General features: G+C 38.8%; 1 protein-coding gene across 3 annotated transcripts in view; it reads left to right on the plus strand.

Moving 5' to 3' along the window:
• The window catches only part of ppp2r5b (protein phosphatase 2, regulatory subunit B', beta), an 85293-nt gene that overhangs the window by 22365 nt on the left and 40602 nt on the right, over positions 1-22326 (plus strand). The window lies entirely within an intron of this gene.

Consider the following 22326-nt stretch of genomic DNA (forward strand, 5'->3'; position numbering starts at 1 on the left):
TGTCCTTGGGCAAGACACTTTACCCACCTGCTCCCAGTGCCACCCACACTGGTTTAAATGTAACTTAGATATTGGGTTTCACTATGTAAAGCGCTTTGAGTCACTAGAGAAAAGCGCTATATAAATATAATTCACTTCACTTCACTTCACCCCCTTGCTACTAACAGCTTTTAACTACAGTTATTATATTGCTTACCTAATAGATTTCAACAGCACAAGTTATAAATGATAAATGGGTTATACTTGTATAGCGCTTTTCTACCTTCAAGGTACTCAAAGCGCTTTGACACTATTTCCACATTTACCCATTCACACACACATTCACACACTGATGGCGGGAGCTGCCATGCAAGGCGCTAACCGGCAGCCATCAGAGGCAAAGGGTGAAGTGTCTTGCCCAAGGACACAACGGACGTGACTAGGAAGGTAGAAGGTGGGAATTGAACTCCAGTAACCAGCAACACTCCGATTGCTGGCACAGCCACTCTACCAACTTCGCCACACCGTCCACTTAGTTGTTGTTATGAAAAACATCTCTTTCTACACGTTGGCCTCAAGCAGAGAACTGAATATTGACATCTGGAGATGAGGTGTTAGCATCAAAGCTAATCTTGTCCAGGGTCCAGGCCTGCTTACCGGTTAGCAATGTTTATCTTCAAGGTTCGACAAAAGCATACCTATTTACTATATATATTAATAAAATGTACATTTTAACTAACAGTACAGCTCTTTCTACATGATGGCTTTAAGCGAAAAAAAACTGTCTGACCTGTAGTGTTTTCATGCTAGCAATGGCAATGTTAGCCAGGTGCAATTGTTTTAGTTTCATTTTATTTTATTTGTTCGGCATTAACAATGCTTATTCTTAAGATGGTTTTGTTGTGTCTTTGGTGAATCTGTGTCTTTGTGTTATGCATGGGTGAGGCCAGCTGCTATTAGGTTACAGGCTTGTTTTTGTCTCAGATCAATTAAGAGGAGAGAGAGTGGTAGGAAGTGAGAGGGTGGAGGAATTGAAGGATGGAATCATGGAAGGAAGGATCGGGAGGAAGTAAGCAGACATTAGGTTGTCAGAGCGATGCTGGGAGATATTACATATAACTGCAAGGAGACACATTGCATGCAAAAGGTTAATTTTTTTAATATAGTTGCTTGTGAAGTGGCAACATGTATTATTAGAAGCACTGGATTATTTAAAGACAGGTTTAGTGCACCTTTTAATCCCTCGCCATGACTCGGCCTTCCTTCGGCATCTTTGTCTTGATGTTTTTTCACTGCTGAGCGTTTTTACAAGAGTAAGCCTCCACTTAGTTGTTGTTTCTTGGCACACATGGCCGCAAGATTATCCATTAGCCACCTGATGAGCGTCCATCCCATTGTCCAAAATGAAAGTTCTAACTAGGGATAGAGACAAACATTTTAGCAGCCCGATCCTGCTTTTAATTACATCCTTAGCGGTGCTCAAAAGTTCTATCCACCCATCTATCGCCCATCAAATAGAGTACAATTAGCTCAGTCTCAAGTGAATTTAGTTGGATAGCCTACGAAAAGCTAGCATATAGCATTGTAAGAGCAGCATGTGGGCTGTAGAGTGCAGATTTACATACAGTTTCCTGAAAAATTTCAAGAGGGAAACAAATTACAACATCAGAAGATTGTAAAAGTCATCCAGAAAGCATCGCTATTGGAGTAGCATCAAGTAAAAAGTTGTAATCATCAAGGAATGTCAATAAAATCTGCTTTCTTGCTCTCACACTGACAAACAACAGGAACTAAGATCGTATTCCAATCAAGATTAGTTTTATGGCTCTCTGATGGGCGACAGAACTTAAAGAGTTGTTCCTTTCAAAGTTTCGTATAAAAGACTGGCTATGTTATATTTTTGTCTTTTAGAATTTTTTTTCAGAAGTTAGTTGTTTTTATCAAGGAAATAATCACTGCGAACACTTATAAAATAAAAATGTAATCTGAATACCCGGTAATTCAAATTTATGGCAATTATTCTAATGCATTAATTATAATTTTATATGGGTCGTGTTTTCCTTGTCAACATTCTACAAGGTGGGACCTTATTCCCATGCTCTTAAAGGGGAACTGCACTTTTTGGGAATTTTGCCTATAATTCACAATCCTTATGAGAGACAAGAACACGTATGTCTTTTGTTTTTGATGCATTCTATCTCGTAAATAAATGTAAATATAAGTCCACTTACAATGCAGCCAATGGGATCCATGATGTCATTGTGTCTATTGTGTCTATTGCGACCATAAAACCCAATAAATAACCATCCAAAAAGTGGCAACAATAACTCCATTTACATTTTGTGACCTGATTATTAACCAAGTATTAGCGATATTGTAATTGTAAGCGCTAACGTAAAGGACCTACATTTAGCAGCACATTTTTCAGAGAAAGGTAACTTCCTTATGCTGGTGTATTGACATCATTAACTGGTGAGCTGCTTTCTTGCCCCGGAGGTTGTGAAAGTTTATTCTAGATTATGAACCATGCCTCTCACTTGAATAGTAAAATTATATGGACACAAACTGAGAAATTGGTACACTTTGACAGCCAATTTAGACCCAGTAATTGTGGAAAAGATCAGAAAAGCTGCTTTGTTCCACATTATGAGTAATTTTTCATCTAAACTGAAAGATCTGAACATCCCTTCGGGTGAGAGCAGACATTGTCCAGTAAGTGATGTTTGATAATGTTTGTTAGGCTCTCGTGAAGTCTGCAATGAGTAGTAATTAGTGATGTTGTCGGAAAAAGCGAACTTTGTAATGCGTCTATGAAATTAATGCGTCTCCGTATGCTTAAAATGAGCAAAATACGTAAATATGACGTTATTCTGAATGTGCCTGTTACTACATTACATATATACTCACATTATGTATATAAAACCTTGATTAAAGTGTTAGGTTGTTATTTTAAGCGCTTTGTAGGCAGAATAGAGTGACCCCTATTGGCTCCATTCTAAGCATTTATTTGCGAGTTAGAATGCAATAATAAAATACATAACTGTTCTTGTCTTACATAAGGATTGTGAATGATAGGGAACATTCCCCCAAAAAGTGCAGTTCCCCTTTAAAGCAAGATCATTATTTTAAATGTTCTCACGAAATATAATTGTCGGCGACAAATTTTATTGTCGACAGACAATGTCGACTAATCGTTGCTGCCCTAATTCAAATAAACTTTAACGTAAAATTTTCCATATAACAGCATTTTAAACATCCAGAAAAAATATAGCATACAAATAATTAGTCTAATACACTATGTGTATAAAACAAATAGAAATAAGAATGAGCACAATGTAAACATGTGAAAGCGAAATTGTACAACCCTACCTGGTGTGGGTGCACCCAAACTAGGCTACTTAACCAGTCCATACCAAAGCAATGAACCAGAAAAGTGCATCCAAATGTTGCTACATTTCCTTTGACTCTTGGCCATTTTGTTGGTTTTTTCCAGTCGGGGTGAATCCAGTCCAGTCAGGTGGCGCTCATGAAAGCAGCGTGAGAAATTAGCATTCACATGAATGGCTAGCAATTGCGAATTTGGTTCTTGTCGTTTACTTCAAAGAGCCGTTCAAAAGACTCGACTCGTTCAGTAGTTTCCAAGAAAACATGTAAATTACAGAACTAGATTATCGCTAAAAGGTTGTTAGTCATCTAGCACCACCGTAGCCAAAGTAGCAAGTAAAAAGTCCTAATGACCAACAAATGTCAATAAAATGATCAACGCTGGTGAGCGCCCGTGTCATCTGGGACAGAGTTTTGTTTTGCGTCACAGTTTTGTGGGATACCTTTGTGGAATACCCTGTATTTATCGTTCTCCACTTATCAGCGTCTCATTTTGAGAGCAGAGCATCAGCCATGTCTTTGTACTGAGGGTGATTTTTTAGGCAGTTTTCGACGAAACTCTGTAGAAAATATGTAAAATACAGCAAACTGTTGTCAGTCGTCTAAAAAGCACGACCATTAACTTAAAACTAAGAAAAAGTTCTAACAAAAGTCAATGAAATAGCTTGCAAGCTCGTTAGTTAACAAACAGCTAGTGTGAAGATCAGTTTCTAAGCTTGTATTCCTTTTTTTTTCCAAATTCCAAAATTGTTTACGTTGTGGACGATTCCGACACAGGATACACAATGGTCATCTACCACTACATACTACCGGTTCTCCTCTGCGTTGTTTACGTTTTGTCAGTGTCAAGATGGCCGACAGCAGGAGGCGACACAAACGATACCATCATTCTTGCTGTCTTTTTCCCTCATAATAAAAACAGGGCTCAGTGTCACTTTCGTTGTCATGACGCAGGCAGGTCACATGACATCAGTGTGATGCGATTACTCACTCGAAAGGCTTGAAGGGTGATATTTACACCATCACGCTGCTTGGGGCCTTTTACTATTCCTAACAGTCATGCAGCGTTTTTCCTTCTCCATCTATATGGAATCTTCTCCCCCCTCCACCTGTCTCTCTGCGTCACTGAATCTATGAGTGTGTCTGCTGTCATGACAGGATGCTGGCCGTCGTCTCAAACAACTTCCTGCTTTTATGGAATTTTAAGAAAAGACGAGGTGGAGGGTGGGAGGATGGAGGGATGGGAAATATGAGAGCAAGGGAACGAAGAGGGGGATGATGTCATCTTTTAACCCCTTGCTTCCTCTTTTACCCCACTCTATATTTAGATGTGTAAGTGTTTGGATGCTGCTCATTTCAAACCACATCCTCCATTTTTCCCACGTTGTCTTTCCTCGTCCTAAATGATGAGGATGATCTTTTATTGTATGCGTGCGATTCCTTTCAAAGCAAAAAACGTTTATGCCCCTGTCTGTCGTCGACATAAGCTGGTGTAGACATTAACAAAAGAGAAACTAGCCATTGCTTGCACATTTACTAGAGAGCATAATTCATTTTGATTTTGATATTTCATATTATAACTTTTATAACAGAGCTGCTGCGCTAATGTCGTTGTAAGTCTTGACCATATTGACAATAAAACTTTTTGCACATGAGGTTTTTTTTCTCCCAGTCTTTAACAATCTTCATTGTAAGAAAAAAGTATGCTGTTTGTTGTTATAGAATTCAGGTTAGACTGCCTTGCATTTATTTTGAAGCTTACAGTAGGAAGGGGGTTCATATGGCCCCATTCTTTGCGGTGTACCTGACACATGAAACGTGACAATTGGGGCCTGCACTATCCATTTTAGCCGCCAGACGGCAGTAAAGTGTTGAATATCTCAGATTTGTGTATAGAGAGAGTACGGACAACCCGGTTTCAAGCGATCTCCTCCATGATTGGTCAAAAGGCACTCAGGTGATTACAATTTAATTGAAGAGTGTTTGCCGTGTGTTTGCCGTGTAAACATTTACTGTTGTGCGGCATTGGGATGCGGCACTCACAAATAATGCAGGAAGCAATTGCATACATTTCCCGCAACCCAGAAAGGAGAAATATTTGGGAAGTGAATGTTCGCCTGGAAGGCTGGTGAGCCAATAACAATAGTTTCTTTTGCGATGTAAACAAGCATACAAATACGGGAAACGTGGTATATCGCACTCTCAGTAACAGTGAATTAATACAATTTGATTGACAAAACTTTGCTTAAAAATTTCACTTTTTCTGCATGTGTCACCAATAATCCAAAGTAAACTAATACATATTACAGTAAAAAGCAACATTAGTTCAGTATTCAAGTTAATATGGTGATAATGAAATCAGGAAGCCATGACTCGTCACAGCAAAACCCATGAAAATATTCAAAAAAGCAAAAGTAAAAGCACAGGCATAAAAAGCGCAGTGATTACAAACAATGCATTGGAGGCAGACACCACAGTTGACATATTTCACACAAAAGTCATAATTTCTTTGTAATTGTTGGTCAAAAGCTAATAAAGATTTTGGCAAAACAATTTTTGACACACATTTCGCTGGCAGGACCGTGTTAGAGAGCCGCCGATTACTAAACACTACATGAATATAGCAGTGGAGTGCATCAGAAATGGCTGCAGAATTGCCCCAAAATGATTATCATATATATTACTTTGATGGAATAAAAGCATGTTTTGCCATCTGTTTATGAGCTAGAGTATATTTAGAACTATGTTTAGACCTATTACTTTGGTTCATTTCGTCAGGAAAACTAACGTCAAAACGGCTCAATTGCATGCTCGCACACGTCCGAGGTACCAGAAATGGCACTTCTTGATCAGTTGTCCATATTCTCTCTATACACGACTCTGCAATATCTGAAAATGTGTTTTGTGGCAGTTCCAACTTTGACCACAGCATCAGCTGCTATGTTGAGTGCCGCTTTCGATAATTTTCAGCAGACTGAAATGCAAAATGATTAACCCCCCACCTTCCTCTCACGTACGATCCACCCAGGAATTGGGCCATATGAATCCCTTTAACTACTGTACTTTAAATTGAACTGGAAGTCACTGTGTTAATGCTGTGTAAAAACACAGTGGTTATGTTGCAGTTGTCGTTTTACGCTGCGTAGCATTAATGATGATGTTAGCAATACTGACACAAACGGATCCATTTTTGATTAAAAAAAAATAAAAATTCCTCTCCTGTGTTCTAATAATAAATTGAGTAATCAAACAAGAGTCAAAGTCTTTCGTATCCTTTTTGATAGCACTGGCATGTTTAACTGTAGAAGATTGCATTAAACCAAATATTACATAATTTTCACATAAAATTCTAATCTAACTGTGAGCAGGATATTGTATGAACACGTTTTGTTGTAAGTTACACAAATTAGATTTTATATTGGGAGTACTCAGAGTCACCCACCCTTCTAAAGTTTTACGTTTCATACCGATGGATGGTCGTCCGTCCGGGGGATGTCATCCGCTGCCATCGAGTGCTGGGTTTCGGAAGGAACACACATGGAGCGGTGAGGGACGAAAGGGATACCCGCCTACCCAGTTGCAGCGACTATCTTTTCAAATGCTTGTCTGTTTTGGCAAAGCACATCCACCTTCTTCTTCACCTTCTTAATGATGCCCGACCATTTCTTTTTTATTTCGGCTTGTATGCGGTTTCCGGAGCACACATCATTCTCACTATTACTACTAGGGGGCGTGGTCTGGTCGGGGTCTGGGTCAATTTCAAATTGATTGTGGAAATTGTGCTTAGAGTAGTACGTGTACACACTATAATACATCTGAATTTTCTACGTTTTCTGGATTTGAACGTACGTCTATTTTTAGTTGGAAACCCACGCAACTCTTAATACGTGGGGCCTTGGACTTGATGAGTTGGTTGTCGTAATAATAACAACAACATTTAAATGGGTCTCACAAGAAGCAAGTCACAACCGCCCACAAACATTTGTTGAGAAGTTTTCAAATAGTCCTGCTTAATTAATAGGAAATGGCGACTCATAAATGACAAAACCTGCTTGGAATAAAACACAAATGATATCCACCAAGATGTGTGAGGTTATTTCAAAACCCTTCAACAACTCTATCAATGTATATCATATCTCGGTAAATGTGCAGATAGTTTTTTTTTATTATTGCAAGAGTTTTCAACAGCGATTTATGCATGAATCCTGATGATAAAAGTCCATCATCGTCAAGAGGATGATGCTTTAAATTAATGTCGTTTAGCCTTAGAGGAGGACTGCTCTCCCTGATCAACAATTGTCCAGAGGAAAAATACATTTAATTTGCGCATTCTTAGTTACCTCGTCTTTTTCTCACCGCCTTCTCAACCTCCCAAACACACACACACACACACACACACACACACACACACACACACACACACACACACACACACACACACACACACACACACACACACACACACACACACACACACACACACACACACACACACACACACACACACACACACACACACACACACACACACACACACACACACACACACACACACACACACCCCTATTGGGCTTTTCACCTCATTCTCATCTTGTCTTCTCAGTCCGAGCAGGACATATCCTTATACAAATACTCCTATACCAGCGGATGGGTTGAAATTCACTTTCACTTTTAAGATGAGAAAAATACACACACATGAAAAACACTTTATTTACTGGATCTTATCGGTTTCGTGCAGGGGTCCCCAAACTGTTTGACTCGGGGGCCACATTGGGTTAAAAGAATATGACCGGGGAGATATATGTACACACACGCACACACACACACACACACACACACACACACACACACACACACACACACACACACACACACACACACACACACACACACATATATATATATATACAGATATACAGGTATATAAATATTTCAAATTTTTATAACATTTAATATTTTTTTTACATTACTATATTAACTTTAGTAACTTTTAGTTAAAATTTAAAGAAAAAAATGTATTTCTCATTTATTTCATGTTGTGCACAACTGGTGGAGTGCATGTGTGGGCTGATCATGTTTAAACAAATGCTTTCACATGGGAACGGCGATAACAATGATTTAAGTCTGCATATACACAGTTTAAAAAATAAGTTTTCCTAAAATAATAAACATGTAAAAATACAGTACAACCTACAAAAAAGCCAGATTTTCGGAGAAACTTGGCAATATGCTGTCGTATGGACCCTCGCCTGCTAACGCTCACAAAACACACGCACACATGCAGACACAACAACCCTTTTTTTTTGCCACACAGCACAGCGCTGTTTAAAATGTATCTGTAATATTTTTTGTGGGGTTCTTTTCCTTTTTCTGGCTGTTAAGTAAAGGAGACACAGACATCCGCATGGATCCATGCAGCTTTATTTTCAACAACTCAACGTAAACAACTTACGCAATGTATGTAACTATTGCCTATGTCATTCCCACTCCTTCAACAATCGCTGTTTCTTAGGAATTATGTATATATATATATATATATATAATTTATTAATATATGTATATTTATATATGTATTTATATATATATATTTATATATATATATGTTTATATATATTTATATATATATATATATTTATATATATATATATATATATATATATATTTATATATATATGTATATATATGTATGTATATATATATATTTATGTATATATATATATATTAGGGGTGTAACGGTACACAAAAATGTCGGTTCGGTACGTACCTCGGTTTAGAGGTCACGGTTCAGTTCATTTTCGGTACAGTAAGAAAACAACAAAATATAAATTTTTTGGTTATTTATTTACCAAATTTGTAAACAATGGCTTTATCCTTTTAACATTGGGAACACTATAATAATTCTGCCCACGTTAATCAACATTAAACTGCCTCAAGTTGTTGCTCAGATTAAATAAAATGACAATACTTTTCTTCTACATATAAAAAGTGCAACATTAAACAGTTTCAAGTCAACTCATCATGCTTAATTTATTACAGCATTTGGGAAGCCTGTAGTTGATTTTTATCACACACACACACACACACACTCACACACACACACACACACACACACACACACACACACACACACACCACACACACACACACACACACACACACACACTCCGCAAAATGAGCTAACGTCACGCTAAAAGCTAATTAGCCTTCACCTCAAGCCAGGACCGCGAGCTAGCTGAGCTGCAGTTTGTTTCTAGAACGTCAACGGGCTCATAGTGATGTTACTAGTAGTTGACTGGGAGGTGTTTATTATAATTTGGGGAGAGTCCGCTGCCTGATGCTTACCTGCTAAACACCTATCTGCTAACTCCACCGCAAAAGCACTGACTCCATGCGCTCTGAATACGCACTGCTGATTGGCTGTTACTGCTCTGAATACGCACTGCTGATTGGCTGTTACCGTTATGGTTGTAACCAATCAGATGGTTGTGTGGGTGAGACAATGCTGGGTGCTGTGTAGGAGACAGAGGCAGAAAGCAGAGCAGCTTGTTAAGACTTTAGCTTAGGCGGCTATTTAATATGTTTGTGTGGAAACTCGTTCGGTACACCTCCGAACCAAACCGGAACCCGCGTACCGAAACGGTTCAATACAAATACACGTACCGTTCTAAAAAAAAAAAAAAAAAAAAAAAATATATATATATATATATATATATATATATATATATATATATATATATATATATATATATATATATATATATATATATATATATATATATATATATATATATATATATATATATATATATATATATATATATATATATTAGGGCTGTGAATCTTTGGGTGTCCCACGATTTGATTCAATATCGATTCTTGAGGTCACGATTCGATTCAAAATCGATTTTTTTTCAATTCAACACGATTCTCGATTCAAAAACGATTTTTTCCCGATTCAAAACGATTCACTATTCATTAAATACTTAGGATTTCAGCAGGATCTACCCCAGTCTGCTGACATGCAAGCAGAGTAGTAGATTTTTGTAAAAAGCTTTTATAATTGTAAAGGACAATGTTTTATCAACTGATTGCAATAGTGTAAATTTGTTTTAACTATTAATTGAACCAAAAATATGACTTATTTTATCTTTGTGAAAATATTGGACACAGTGTGTTGTCAAGCTTATGAGATGCGATGCAAGTGTAAGCCACTGTGACACTATTGTTCTTTTTTTTTTATTTCTATAAATGTCTAATGATAATGTCAATGAGGGATTTTTAATCACTGCTATGTTGAAATTGTAACTAATATTGATACTGTTGTTGATAATATTCATTTTTGTTTCACTACTTTTGGTTTGTTCTGTGTCGTGTTTGTGTCTCCTCTCAATTGCTCTGTTTATTGCAGTTCTGAGTGTTGCTGGGTGGGGTTTGGTTTTGGAATTGGATTGCATTGTTATGGTATTGCTGTGTATTGTTTTGTTGGATTGATTATTTAAATAAATAAATAAAATAAAAAGATTAAAAGTTTTAAAATTAAAAAATTAAAATCGATTAAAAAAAAAAGAGAATCAATTCTGAATCGCACAACGTGAGAATCGCGATTCGAATTTGAATCGATTCTTTCCCACACCCCAATATATATATATAGTATACATAGATAGATAGAGCTATAGATAGATCAACTATATATATTTATTAATATAATAGCATACTACCTGTTAACTTGAAAACCTCCTTAAAGTTTGATAATCCGTCAGAAATATCCAGCAGCTAAAATGCATCAAACAAGTCGAAGTGTGGAGAGTGCTGTGCATTTTACCCTGCATGGTAATGGCTCTTAAATTGGTATAATTTTTGAATTGTGTGTGATGCTTAGACATTTTTTATAATGTCCACATAGTTCAGTGGGCAAATTGTGTGTTTTGTATCACATATATACATTTTCTGTGTTGGTTTTTGATCAATCAAGCCATGGGTGGAAAAGGCTGTCTGAATGGTACCTATATGTTGCTTCTATGCACTCATTGACTAACAATTCTTTACTGATATACTTAATCAGATGGCAGCACAATGTTAACAGTTTAATGTTATCTAATACTAACAAGGGTATTTGCCGCGGGCCGGAGTGTTAACGCTGGCGGGCCAGATCTGTGGGCCGTAGTTTGGTTTTAGTCCATCTTTTTTCACTTGTGGTGGCTTGACATGGAAATTAGCTTCAATTCCAACATTGGCTACAATCTAATGATGCCGCACAGTCCACTATTGAACAAAAACAAATGTGACCACTTTGCAATTAATTTCTCCTTTATCAAATGAGAATATGATGTTAGTTTTACATATCAGTGGACATTCCACACATTGTACTATCAATTCATAACACATCCACTTTTGCAAAAAAACATAAGAATTTTGCTATTGTGACATGTGGGATTTTGCGTGGTGAGTCAAGACAGTGTACTACGTTTTAATCGTTGACCAAGCAGCAGTAGTCGCAGCAGGTTGTTTCACTGTGACTAACATGCCTGTAGAATGAAGGTGGCAGGTAATTGGATTGAAATACAACATGGCTCTGGCGAAGAAAGGGTGTGTTTTTTTGTGTGTTTGTCAGGAGTAATAGTCTACGCGTTCTCTCTTTGTTCTGTCAATCCCTCTTTGTTCTGTCAATCCCATCTCACAATACCTCCAACTAGGGCTGGGCGATACACTGGTATTACGAGTTACACCGGTATCTTTCAGAAAATACTGTGAGTATGGCTTCCTGCGCGTCTTGCACCTTACTCACGGAGAGGTTGGCTATGCTAGAGGGCCGTGTCCGCCAGTTAGAGCAGAGTAATCTCGTAACTTTAAATGTTGCGGACACATCTGTTAGCGTTAGCTGTATCGAGCTAACTAGCCCAGCTTGTAGCAGTCCTAAGCGGCCTACAAGCTACGGTGTACCGGTTGAGACGCATAATAGATTTAGCTCTTTAGCTAGTCCTACATCCCAGTCTACCGGGCACCACACCTTAGTCATAGGGGACTCCATCACCCGAAACATAAAGCTTAGCAAACCAGCCACAATTAAGTGTATCCCCGGGGCCAGAGCACCTGACATTGAAGCCAATCTTAGGGAGCTAACTCGCAACAGGCCTAGTAAACACATACGACAGGCTAATCGCACCACTAGTTATGCGAATATAGTTGTACACGTTGGCTCCAATGACACTAGAATGAGACAGTCAGAGATTACAAAGAGAAACATAGCCAGGACTTGTGATCTCGCCAGAAAGATGTCCAGGCATCGAGTAATTGTCTCTAGCCCCCTGCCTGCGAGAGGCAATGATGAGAGATATAGCAGATTAGTCTCGCTTAACAAGTGGCTGTCTAGCTTCTGTATACAACAGGAACTAACGTGTATTGATAACTGGCCCTCTTTCTGGGGCAAACCAGGCTTGCTGATGAGAGACGGCCTTCACCCTAACCAGGAAGGCGCCATCATCCTGCCTAGGAACATAGACTACTGTTTAAGTCTCACTTGACTGACTACACTAGAGCAAGCCCGGTCACAGGCAATTACAGAGTCTGTTAGTCCGGGTGAGGAGTCAGTTAAGATAGAACTAGCCAGGGCCAGGCTGGATAATCCATGTACGCATAGCAATTCTCTTAGAATAATACACAATTCACATAATGTTTCTTCTGTTGTGACTGTCAGAGGTAGACATGCATTCTACTGAGGTGGCAAATTATGATGTGTCCAGTTTATCGCAGCACCAAGCAAACAATCGGAAAATTCCCGTCATATCAATTCCTAGATATGGTCTAATAAACGCAACATTGTTAATATTGCTACTACGGATAATCTCAACAAAAACTCGTCAAAACAGCCCAATACCTATAATATGGGCTTTTTAAACATAAGATCATTGTCTCCCAAAACGTTATTAGTTAATGAGGTCACTAGAGACAACAATCTTAACGTCATTGGTCTTAGCGAAACCTGGCTCAAACCAGACGATTTTTTTGCACTAAATGAGGCATCTCCTCCTAACTATACGAATGCGCATGTTGCCCGTCCACTTAAAAGGGGAGGGGGTGTCGCACTAATATACAATAAAAACTTTAACCTTACCCCTAACCTAAATAATAAATATAAATCGTTTGAGGTGCTTACTATGAGGTCTGTCACACCGCTACCTCTCGACCTGGCTGTTATCTACCGCCCCCCTGGGCCCTATTCGGACTTTATCAGTGAATTCTCAGAGTTCGTTGCTGATCTAGTGACGCACGCCAACAATATAATCATAATGGGGGACTTTAATATCCATATGAATACCCCATCGGACCCTCAGTGCGTGGCGCTCCAGACCATAATTGATAGCTGTGGTCTTACACAAATAATACATGAACCCACGCATCGCAATGGTAATATAATAGATCTAGTGCTTGTCAGTGGTGTCACCACCTCCAAAGTTATGATACTTCCGTATACTAAAGTAATGTCCGATCATTACCTTATAAAATTTGAAGTTCTGACTCATTGTCAACAAGCTAATAATAATAATAACTGCTAAGGCGGCCGCAACATTAATGCTGCCACAACGATGACTCTTGCTGACCTACTGCCTTCGGTAATGGCACCATTCCCAAATTATGTCGGCTCTATTGATAACTTCACGAACAACTTTGACGATGCCCTGCGCGAAACCATTGATAGTATAGCACCGCTAAAGCAAAAAAGGGCCCCTAAAAGGCGCACCCCATGGTTTACAGAAGAAATTAGAGCTCATAAATTATCATGTAGAAAGCTGGAACGCAAATGGCGCGCGACTAAACTTGAGGTTTTCCATCAAGCATGGAGTGATAGTTTAATAACTTATAAACGCATGCTTACCTTAGCTAAAGCTAAATATTACTCAAATCTCATCCGCCTCAACAAAAACGATCCTACATTTCTGTTTAGTACAGTAGCATCGCTAACCCAACAAGGGACTCCTCCCAGTAGCTCCACCCACTCAGCAGATGACTTTATGAATCTCTTTAATAAGAAGATTTAACTCATTAGAAAGGAGATTAAAGACAACGCATCCCAGCTACAACTGAGTTATATTAACACAAATACGACTGTATATACGACGGATACCGCCCTCCAAAATAGTCTCTCTATTTTTGATTAAATAACATTAGAGGAATTATTACGGCGTGTAAGTGGGATAAAACAAACAACATGTTTACTTGACCCACTTCCTGGGAAACTTATCAAGGAACTGTTTGTATTATTAGGTGTTAAATATTATAAACTTATCACTTTCCTCCAGCACTGTTCCCCTAGCATTCAAAAAAGCGGTTATTCATCCTCTGCTCAAAAGACCTAACCTCGATCCTGACCTCATGGTAAACTACCGACCGGTCTCCCACCTTCCGTTTATTTCGAAAATTCTCGAAAAAATTGTTGCACAGCAGCTAAATGAACAATTAGTGTCTAACAATCTCTGTGAACCTTTTCAATCTGGTTTCAGGGCAAATCACTCTACGGAGACAGCCCTCGCAAAAATGACTAATGATCTATTGCTAACGATGGATTCTGATGCGTCATCTATGTTGCTGCTTCTTGATCTTAGCGCCGCTTTCGATACCGTCGATCATAATATTTTATTAGAGCGTATCAAAACACGTGTTGGTATGTCAGACTTAGCCTTGTCTTGGTTTAGCTCTTATCTTACTGACAGGATTCAGTGCGTCTCCCATAACAATGTGACCTCGGACTATGTCAAGGTAACGTGCGGAGTTCCCCAGGGTTCGGTTCTTGGCCCTGCGCTCTTTAGTATTTATATGCTGCCACTAGGTGACATCATACGCAAATACGGTGTTAGCTTTCACTGTTATGCTGATGACACCCAACTCTACATGCCCCTAAAGCTGACCAACACGCCGGATTGTAGTCAGCTGGAGGCGTGTCTTAATGAAATTAAACAATGGATGTCCGCTAACTTTTTGCAACTCAACTCTAAGAAAACGGAAATGCTGATTATCGGTCCTGCTAGACACCGACATCTACTTAATAATACCACCTTAACATTTGACAACCAAACAATTACACAAGGCGACTCGGTAAAGAATCTGGGTATTATCTTTGACCCAACTCTCTCGTTTGAGTCACACATTAAGAGTGTTACTAAAACGGCCTTCTTTCATCTCCGTAATATCGCTAAAATTCGTTCCATTTTGTCCACTAGCGACGCTGAGATCATTATTCATGCATTCGTTACGTCTCGTCTCGATTACTGTAACGTATTATTTTCGGGTCTCCTTATGTCTAGCATTAAAAGATTACAGTTGGTACAAAATGCGGCTGCTAGACTTTTGACAAAAACAAGAAAGTTTGATCATATTACGCCTATACTGGCTCACCTGCACTGGCTTCCTGTGCACTTAAGATGTGACTTTAAGGTTTTACTACTTACGTATAAAATACTACACGGTCTAGCTCCAGCCTATCTTGCCGATTATATTGTACCATATGTCCCGGCAAGAAATCTACGTTCAAAGAACTCCGGCTTATTAGTGATTCCCAGAGCCCAAAAAAAGTCTGCGGGCTATAGAGCGTTTTCTATTCGGGCTCCAGTACTATGGAATGCCCTCCCGGTAACAGTTAGAGATGCTACCTCAGTAGAAGCATTTAAGTCCCATCTTAAAACTCATTTGTATACTCTAGCCTTTAAATAGACCCCCTTTTTAGACCAGTTGATCTGCCGTTTCTTTTCTTTTCTCCTCTGCTCCCCTCTCCCTTGTGGAGGGGGAGTTGCACAGGTCCGGTGGCCATGGATGAAGTGCTGGCTGTCCAGAGTCGGGACCCCGGGTGGACCGCTAGCCTGTGCATCGGTTGGGGACATCTCTGCGCTGCTGACCCGTCTCCGCTCGGGACGGTTTCCTGCTGGCCCCACTATGGACTGGACTTTCGCTGATGTGTTGGTCTCCCCTAGGGGGGGGGTTACCCACATATGCGGTCCTCTCCAAGGTTTCTCATAGTCATTCACATCGACGTCCCACTGGGGTGAGTTTTTCCTTGCCCGTATGTGGGCTCTGTACCGAGGATGTTGTTGTGGCTTGTGCAGCCCTTTGAGACACTTGTGATTTAGGGCTATATAAATAAACATTGATTGATTGATTGATTGATTGAAATAGATTTGTTTTTGAGACAATACTACCATAACGATATATAGTATATTTTAATGCTGCCTTTTGATAATTATTCTCGCTGTTTACCTGCGCTTTATTGAATTTCTTTACTTTGACATTCTGGGCAGGAATCACATTGCGTGGCCGCTGGCCTTCGTTATGCTTTGTTTTAATTGGTGGGTTGCATACGACGTCATGTCTGTTTTTCTTCTTCACAATTTAATTCACATGATGGTTAACCAACTTGAGCGTAGCATTAAAACAAGTGAGTGAGTGTAGCGTTTATGCAGAAAATGCCGTATTGACAGCTGTTCCAATCGTTCAAATAGAGAAATGGGAAAGAGCTTTCATAGAGACCCGAAAGAAGCGGTTCATAAAGGTAATAAAGTCAGGGGAAAAACGAAAGTGCGTCGAAGGAAATTGCTCCTAAAAATATCAATGTCATCATTTTGTGAAATACAATCAGACCATGATTGTGTCTGCAGCGATCACTTTGTAAAATGTTTGTTTGAACATTTGATTTGTTTGAGAAACGTTCCGTGATGCAATTAAGTTTACTCTCTACTATATACTGTAGTAAGGCTCAATTCAAATTCTCCCTCTTTCTCCCCTCTTCTACTTGACCCTACTCTTTGGCTCTAGCCTCTAGTGCCATGGCAAAGTATTGCAAATACGCCCCTATGCACACGGACATCGCTCGAGTCTCGCTACGTCATCAACCTTCGCCATTTGCCACTAGTGACTGAAGGCAAATGTGACAAATGTTTGTTTACTTTCAAGATGCCGTCACACGCTTTGTTCGGCTTTAGTTGTCCATCAATCCTCCCATTTCCTACCGCTTGTCCCTCTCATGGACGCGGGGGGATGGAGCCTATCCCAGCTGCATTCAAGCAGAAGGCAGGGTATACCCTGGACAAGTCTCCACCTCATCGCAGGGCAACACAGAGACAACATTCACACTCATATGAACACACTTGGGACAATTTAGTGTTGCCAATCAACCTATCCCTAGGTGCAAGTCGTTGGCTTTGGCTTTAATTGTGCTCTTCTTATTTTCTTTCGCCTGTCTTCATTAAGAAGAAGACTGTTTAGAAGACAATGTTTTTGGCGAAATATGCAAGTGCTGGCGCATTAGCTTGCGGTATGTATAATGTGTTTCATTGTGTGTTTGTGTTTGAAGCCAATATTTACGTGCAGTAGCAATGGTTTAAAGTCTGACTAAAATGACGAGTGTCATTATTATGAAAATCATTAATTACGCTCATTACTTACATTTGTACGCCTCTCTGGGTTTCTGGTTAGCCATCTTTCTCCTCGCACTAGATAGTGAAGGGAGGTCTGCAAGCTCACTTCGCTCATCTCCCCTTCCCCCTTACCTGACGGATTATTCGAAAGCCTCTTGATTGACGTAAACGTGCAAAATCAAGGAGTGCTGGGCAAAAACAAGGGGGAGGCGTCATATTCGAATTGAGCTTTCATGTTTGAAAGCAGAACTAGACGTAAAAAAAGGATTAGTTTGTTTGTGTTCATTTCTGATTGCTCTGCCTAAATATAACTATGAAGACCAGGTTGTGCGAATAAAGTAATGTCATCTAAGTCTAATAAATATTGTAATTGTTGGTCCAATCCGCTTTATTTTCATTGTCCATTTTTATAACAGAAACTAAAAGCTTTCCTAGCGTAGTAACACATCACCATGCCGGTATTAGCCGTAAAAGCTAGCTACAGCAAGAAATAAGATAGCTTTTATGTCAACACGAAGCGCGTTTGAGTTAGTAATGCACAAGACACCATCGGTACTGACTGAAAAACATGAACAATCATATTACAGTATCTGTAAAGTATTAGCCCACATTTCATGTTTTGTTTGTGCACAGCTGAGCTAGCCAGACAGCGTATGTACTGGAGAAGTAAAAACACGCATGGCGTGCTGCGTCTATTATGGTCGATAATATTGTGACTCACTCGATGGACATATATATGTGTATATATACTGTATATATATTAGGGATGTCACAGTATGAAAAATTTTTATCACGGTTATTGTGACCAAAATTATCACGGTTATCATTATTAGCGCGATAATTTTAAATGTGCTCAAAATTTTCGAAAACTACTTATGCTGAAATATTTTTGCCAAGTTTCGTTTAAAAAACACAAACAATACATTCAAAATGTATGTATGTAGCTCAAGTAGAAAATTTAATGTGCATATGAAAGCAACACAAGCATTATAAACAAAGTAGTATGGCAGAAACTAAATAACATAAAACAATAAAATTAATGTGAAAATTGTGCAAGGTGGCACCTGATGGCCATACGACATAATTGCACTTTTTGTCTATATAGATAAAAATAGTGTTCATAAATGAGGTATTGTCTTACCCATATGACTGCACAATTATGGGCAAAATAATAATTACGATGATTTTTTATCAATAATGACCCCCCGCGACCCCGAAAGGGACAAGCGGTAGAAAATGGATGGATGGATGGATGACATCACGATTATTAATCGGGATTATTCATTATGTTAGGTAAAACAGTGTTGGGGTGTGAACGTGATGCCATCATGTCAAACATTAACAAAATGCTGTGTTACATGAATGGTTATTAAAGTAATAACTTTGTGGAATGAAAAAAACAAGTAATGTAAATAAAAAATGTGACGTTTACTTTTAGATATCAAAATAAAACTCAAAGCAGTTTGGCTAATGAAAATAATGTCTGATAAACAAGCTTTGTTCTTCTCTAACAAAACCTCCTAGTGGTTCAGTGCAACAGTTTGGCCAACAAAAATAAACAGAAGTGATACCTCTTACATCTAAAACCGAATCTTTGTACCTCACTGCCAACTCAGCCTGCGTTCAATTCGATGAGATGACAAAACATTTTAGCAAGTATTGATGTTATTGGAACACTGATAAAGTTAGTTTAAGGACGAGTGAGCATACCAGTAAACAAACTAAAGACTTTATAAACAAGTTGTGACAACGTTCCCGACACATCGACTGCTGCATGGTAACTCTTAGTCCCAGCAGCTGACAGAAGGACGCTAGTTTCACTTTCAAAATTAAACTGCAACATCCAATTATTTTTGTCCTCCAACAGCATTGCACTCTTAAACTCACACCGATACTCCACAGAAGTAGAAGCGAGTTAAATGAAGCGATCGGCTCTGTTTACTCGGAGGGAACATTTTCAAAGCAAAGTCTGTGTAGACGCTGCTATGTTTTCTCGAGCTTAATGGCTCTAGTGCGCATGCGCTGGCGCTACAGAGCTTCAATTTCCAGGAAATAAGCAGTGTTGCCTAAAATGCATTAATACCGTAATTTCCGGACTATAAGCCGCACCTGACTATAAGCCGCACCAGCTAAATTCAGGGGAAAATACAGATTGCTCCATATATAAGCCGCACCCGACTATAAGCCGCAGGGTTTTGATGTGTAATTAGCGTAGTATATAGGGGTTCCTGCTACCACGGAGGGGATTGTCGGGACAGAGATGACTGTTTGGGAACGCAAAGCGTCCCATTTATTAACAATAAATATTTCAATCATTCAATCAAACTTTCACATCTTTGACATGGCGAACAGCATTCGTGCAGAGTACAAATAATACAACGGTGCAAAGTAATACAAAGTGCTCACCTGTACGTTATCAAAATAACCAGCCTACCGGTATATGAAAAGTCAGTCTTTAATCATTGTGTCATCGTCTTCCTCCTGCGTACTAAAACCACCGAAATCCTCTTCGTCGGTGTCGGAGAAGAACAGGCCGTAAATAAGCCGCACCCTTGTATAAGCCGCAGGGACCAGAACGAGGGGAAAAAGTAGCGGCTTATAGTCCGGAAATTACGGTAAATGAAATGTTTTCGGTAATAAAAAATTTAAACAATATTACTAACTGTCTGGAATTTTATCGCGGTTTATCATTATACCGTTTACCGTTACATCCCTAATATATATATATATATATATATATATATATATATATATATATATATATATATATATATATATATATTGTATATATATATATATATATATATATATATATATATATATATATATATATATATATATATATATATATATATATACATACAAACCCCGTTTCCATATGAGTTGGGAAATTGTGTTAAATGTAAATATAAACGGAATACAATGATTTGCAAATCTTTTTCAACCCATATTCAATTGAATGCACTACAAAGACAAGATAAACTCATAAACTTTATTTTTTTTTTGCAAATAATAATTAACTTAGAATTTCATGGCTGCAACACGAGCCAAAGTAGTTGGGAAAGGGCATGTTCACCACTATGTTACATGGCCTTTCCTTTTAACAACACTCAGTAAACGTTTGGGAACTGAGGAGACACATTTTTAAAGCTTCTCAGGTGGAATTCTTTCCCATTTTTGCTTGATGTACAGCTTAAGTTGTTCAACAGTCCGGGGATCTCCGTTGTGGTATTTTAGGCTTCATAATGCGCCACACATTTTTAATGGGAGACAGGTCTGGACTACAGTCAGGCCAGTCTAGTACCCGCACTCTTACTATGAAACCACGTTGATGTAACACGTGGCTTGGCATTGTCTTGCTGAAATAAGCAGGGGCGTCCATGGTAACGTTGCTTGGATGGCAACATATGTTGCTCCAAAACCTGTATGTACCTAATGGTGCCTTCACAGATGTGTAAGTTACCCATGTCTTGGGCACTAATACACCCCCATACCATCACAGATGCTGGCTTTTCAACTTTGCGCCTATAACAATCCGGATGGTTCTTTTCCTCTTTGGTCCGGAGGACACGACGTCCACATTTTCCAAAAACAATTTGAAATGTGAACTCGTCAGACCACAGAACACGTTTCCACTTTGTATCAGTCCATCTTAGATGAGCTCAGGCCCAGCGAAGCCGACAGTGTTTCTGGGTGTTGTTGATAAACGGTTTTCGCCTTGCATAGGAGAGTTTTAACTTGCACTTACAGATGTAGCGACCAACTGCAGTTACTGACAGTGGGTTTCTGAAGTGTTCCTGAGCCCATCTGGTGATATCCTTTACACACTGATGTCGCTTGTTGATGCAGTACAGCCTGAGGGATCGAAGGTCACGGGCTTAGCTGCTTACGTGCAGTGATTTCTCCAGATTCTCTGAACCCTTCGATGATATTACGGACCATAGATGGTGAAATCACTAAATTCCTTGCAATAGCTGGTTGAGAAAGGTTTTTCTTAAACTGTTCAACAATTTGCTCACGCATTTGTTGACAAAGTGGTGACACTTGCCCCATCCTTGTTTGTGAATGACTGAGCATTTCATGGAGTCTACTTTTATACCCAATCATGGCACCCACCTGTTCCCAATTTGCCTGTTCACCTGTGGGATGTTCCAAATAAGTGTTTGATGAGCATTCCTCAACTTTATCAGTATTTATTGCCACCTTTCCCAACTTCTTTGTCACGTGTTGCTGGCATCAAATTCTAAAGTTAATGATTATTTGCAAAAAAAAAAAAAGTTTATCAGTTTGAACATCAACTATGTTGTCTTTGTAGCATATTCAACTGAATATGGGTTGAAAATGATTTGCAAATCATTGTATTCCGTTTATATTTACATCTAACACAATTTCCCAACTCATATGGAAACGGGGTTTGTATATATATATATATATATATATATATATATATATATATATATATATATATATATATATATATATATGTACACACATATTTGTATAGGCCATATATATGTGTGTGTGTGTGTGTGTGTATGTATGTATATGTATATTGTTAATT

The sequence above is a fragment of the Entelurus aequoreus genome, linkage group LG12 (assembly GCF_033978785.1).
Source record: "Entelurus aequoreus isolate RoL-2023_Sb linkage group LG12, RoL_Eaeq_v1.1, whole genome shotgun sequence".
NCBI classification, from domain to species: Eukaryota; Metazoa; Chordata; class Actinopteri; order Syngnathiformes; family Syngnathidae; genus Entelurus; species Entelurus aequoreus.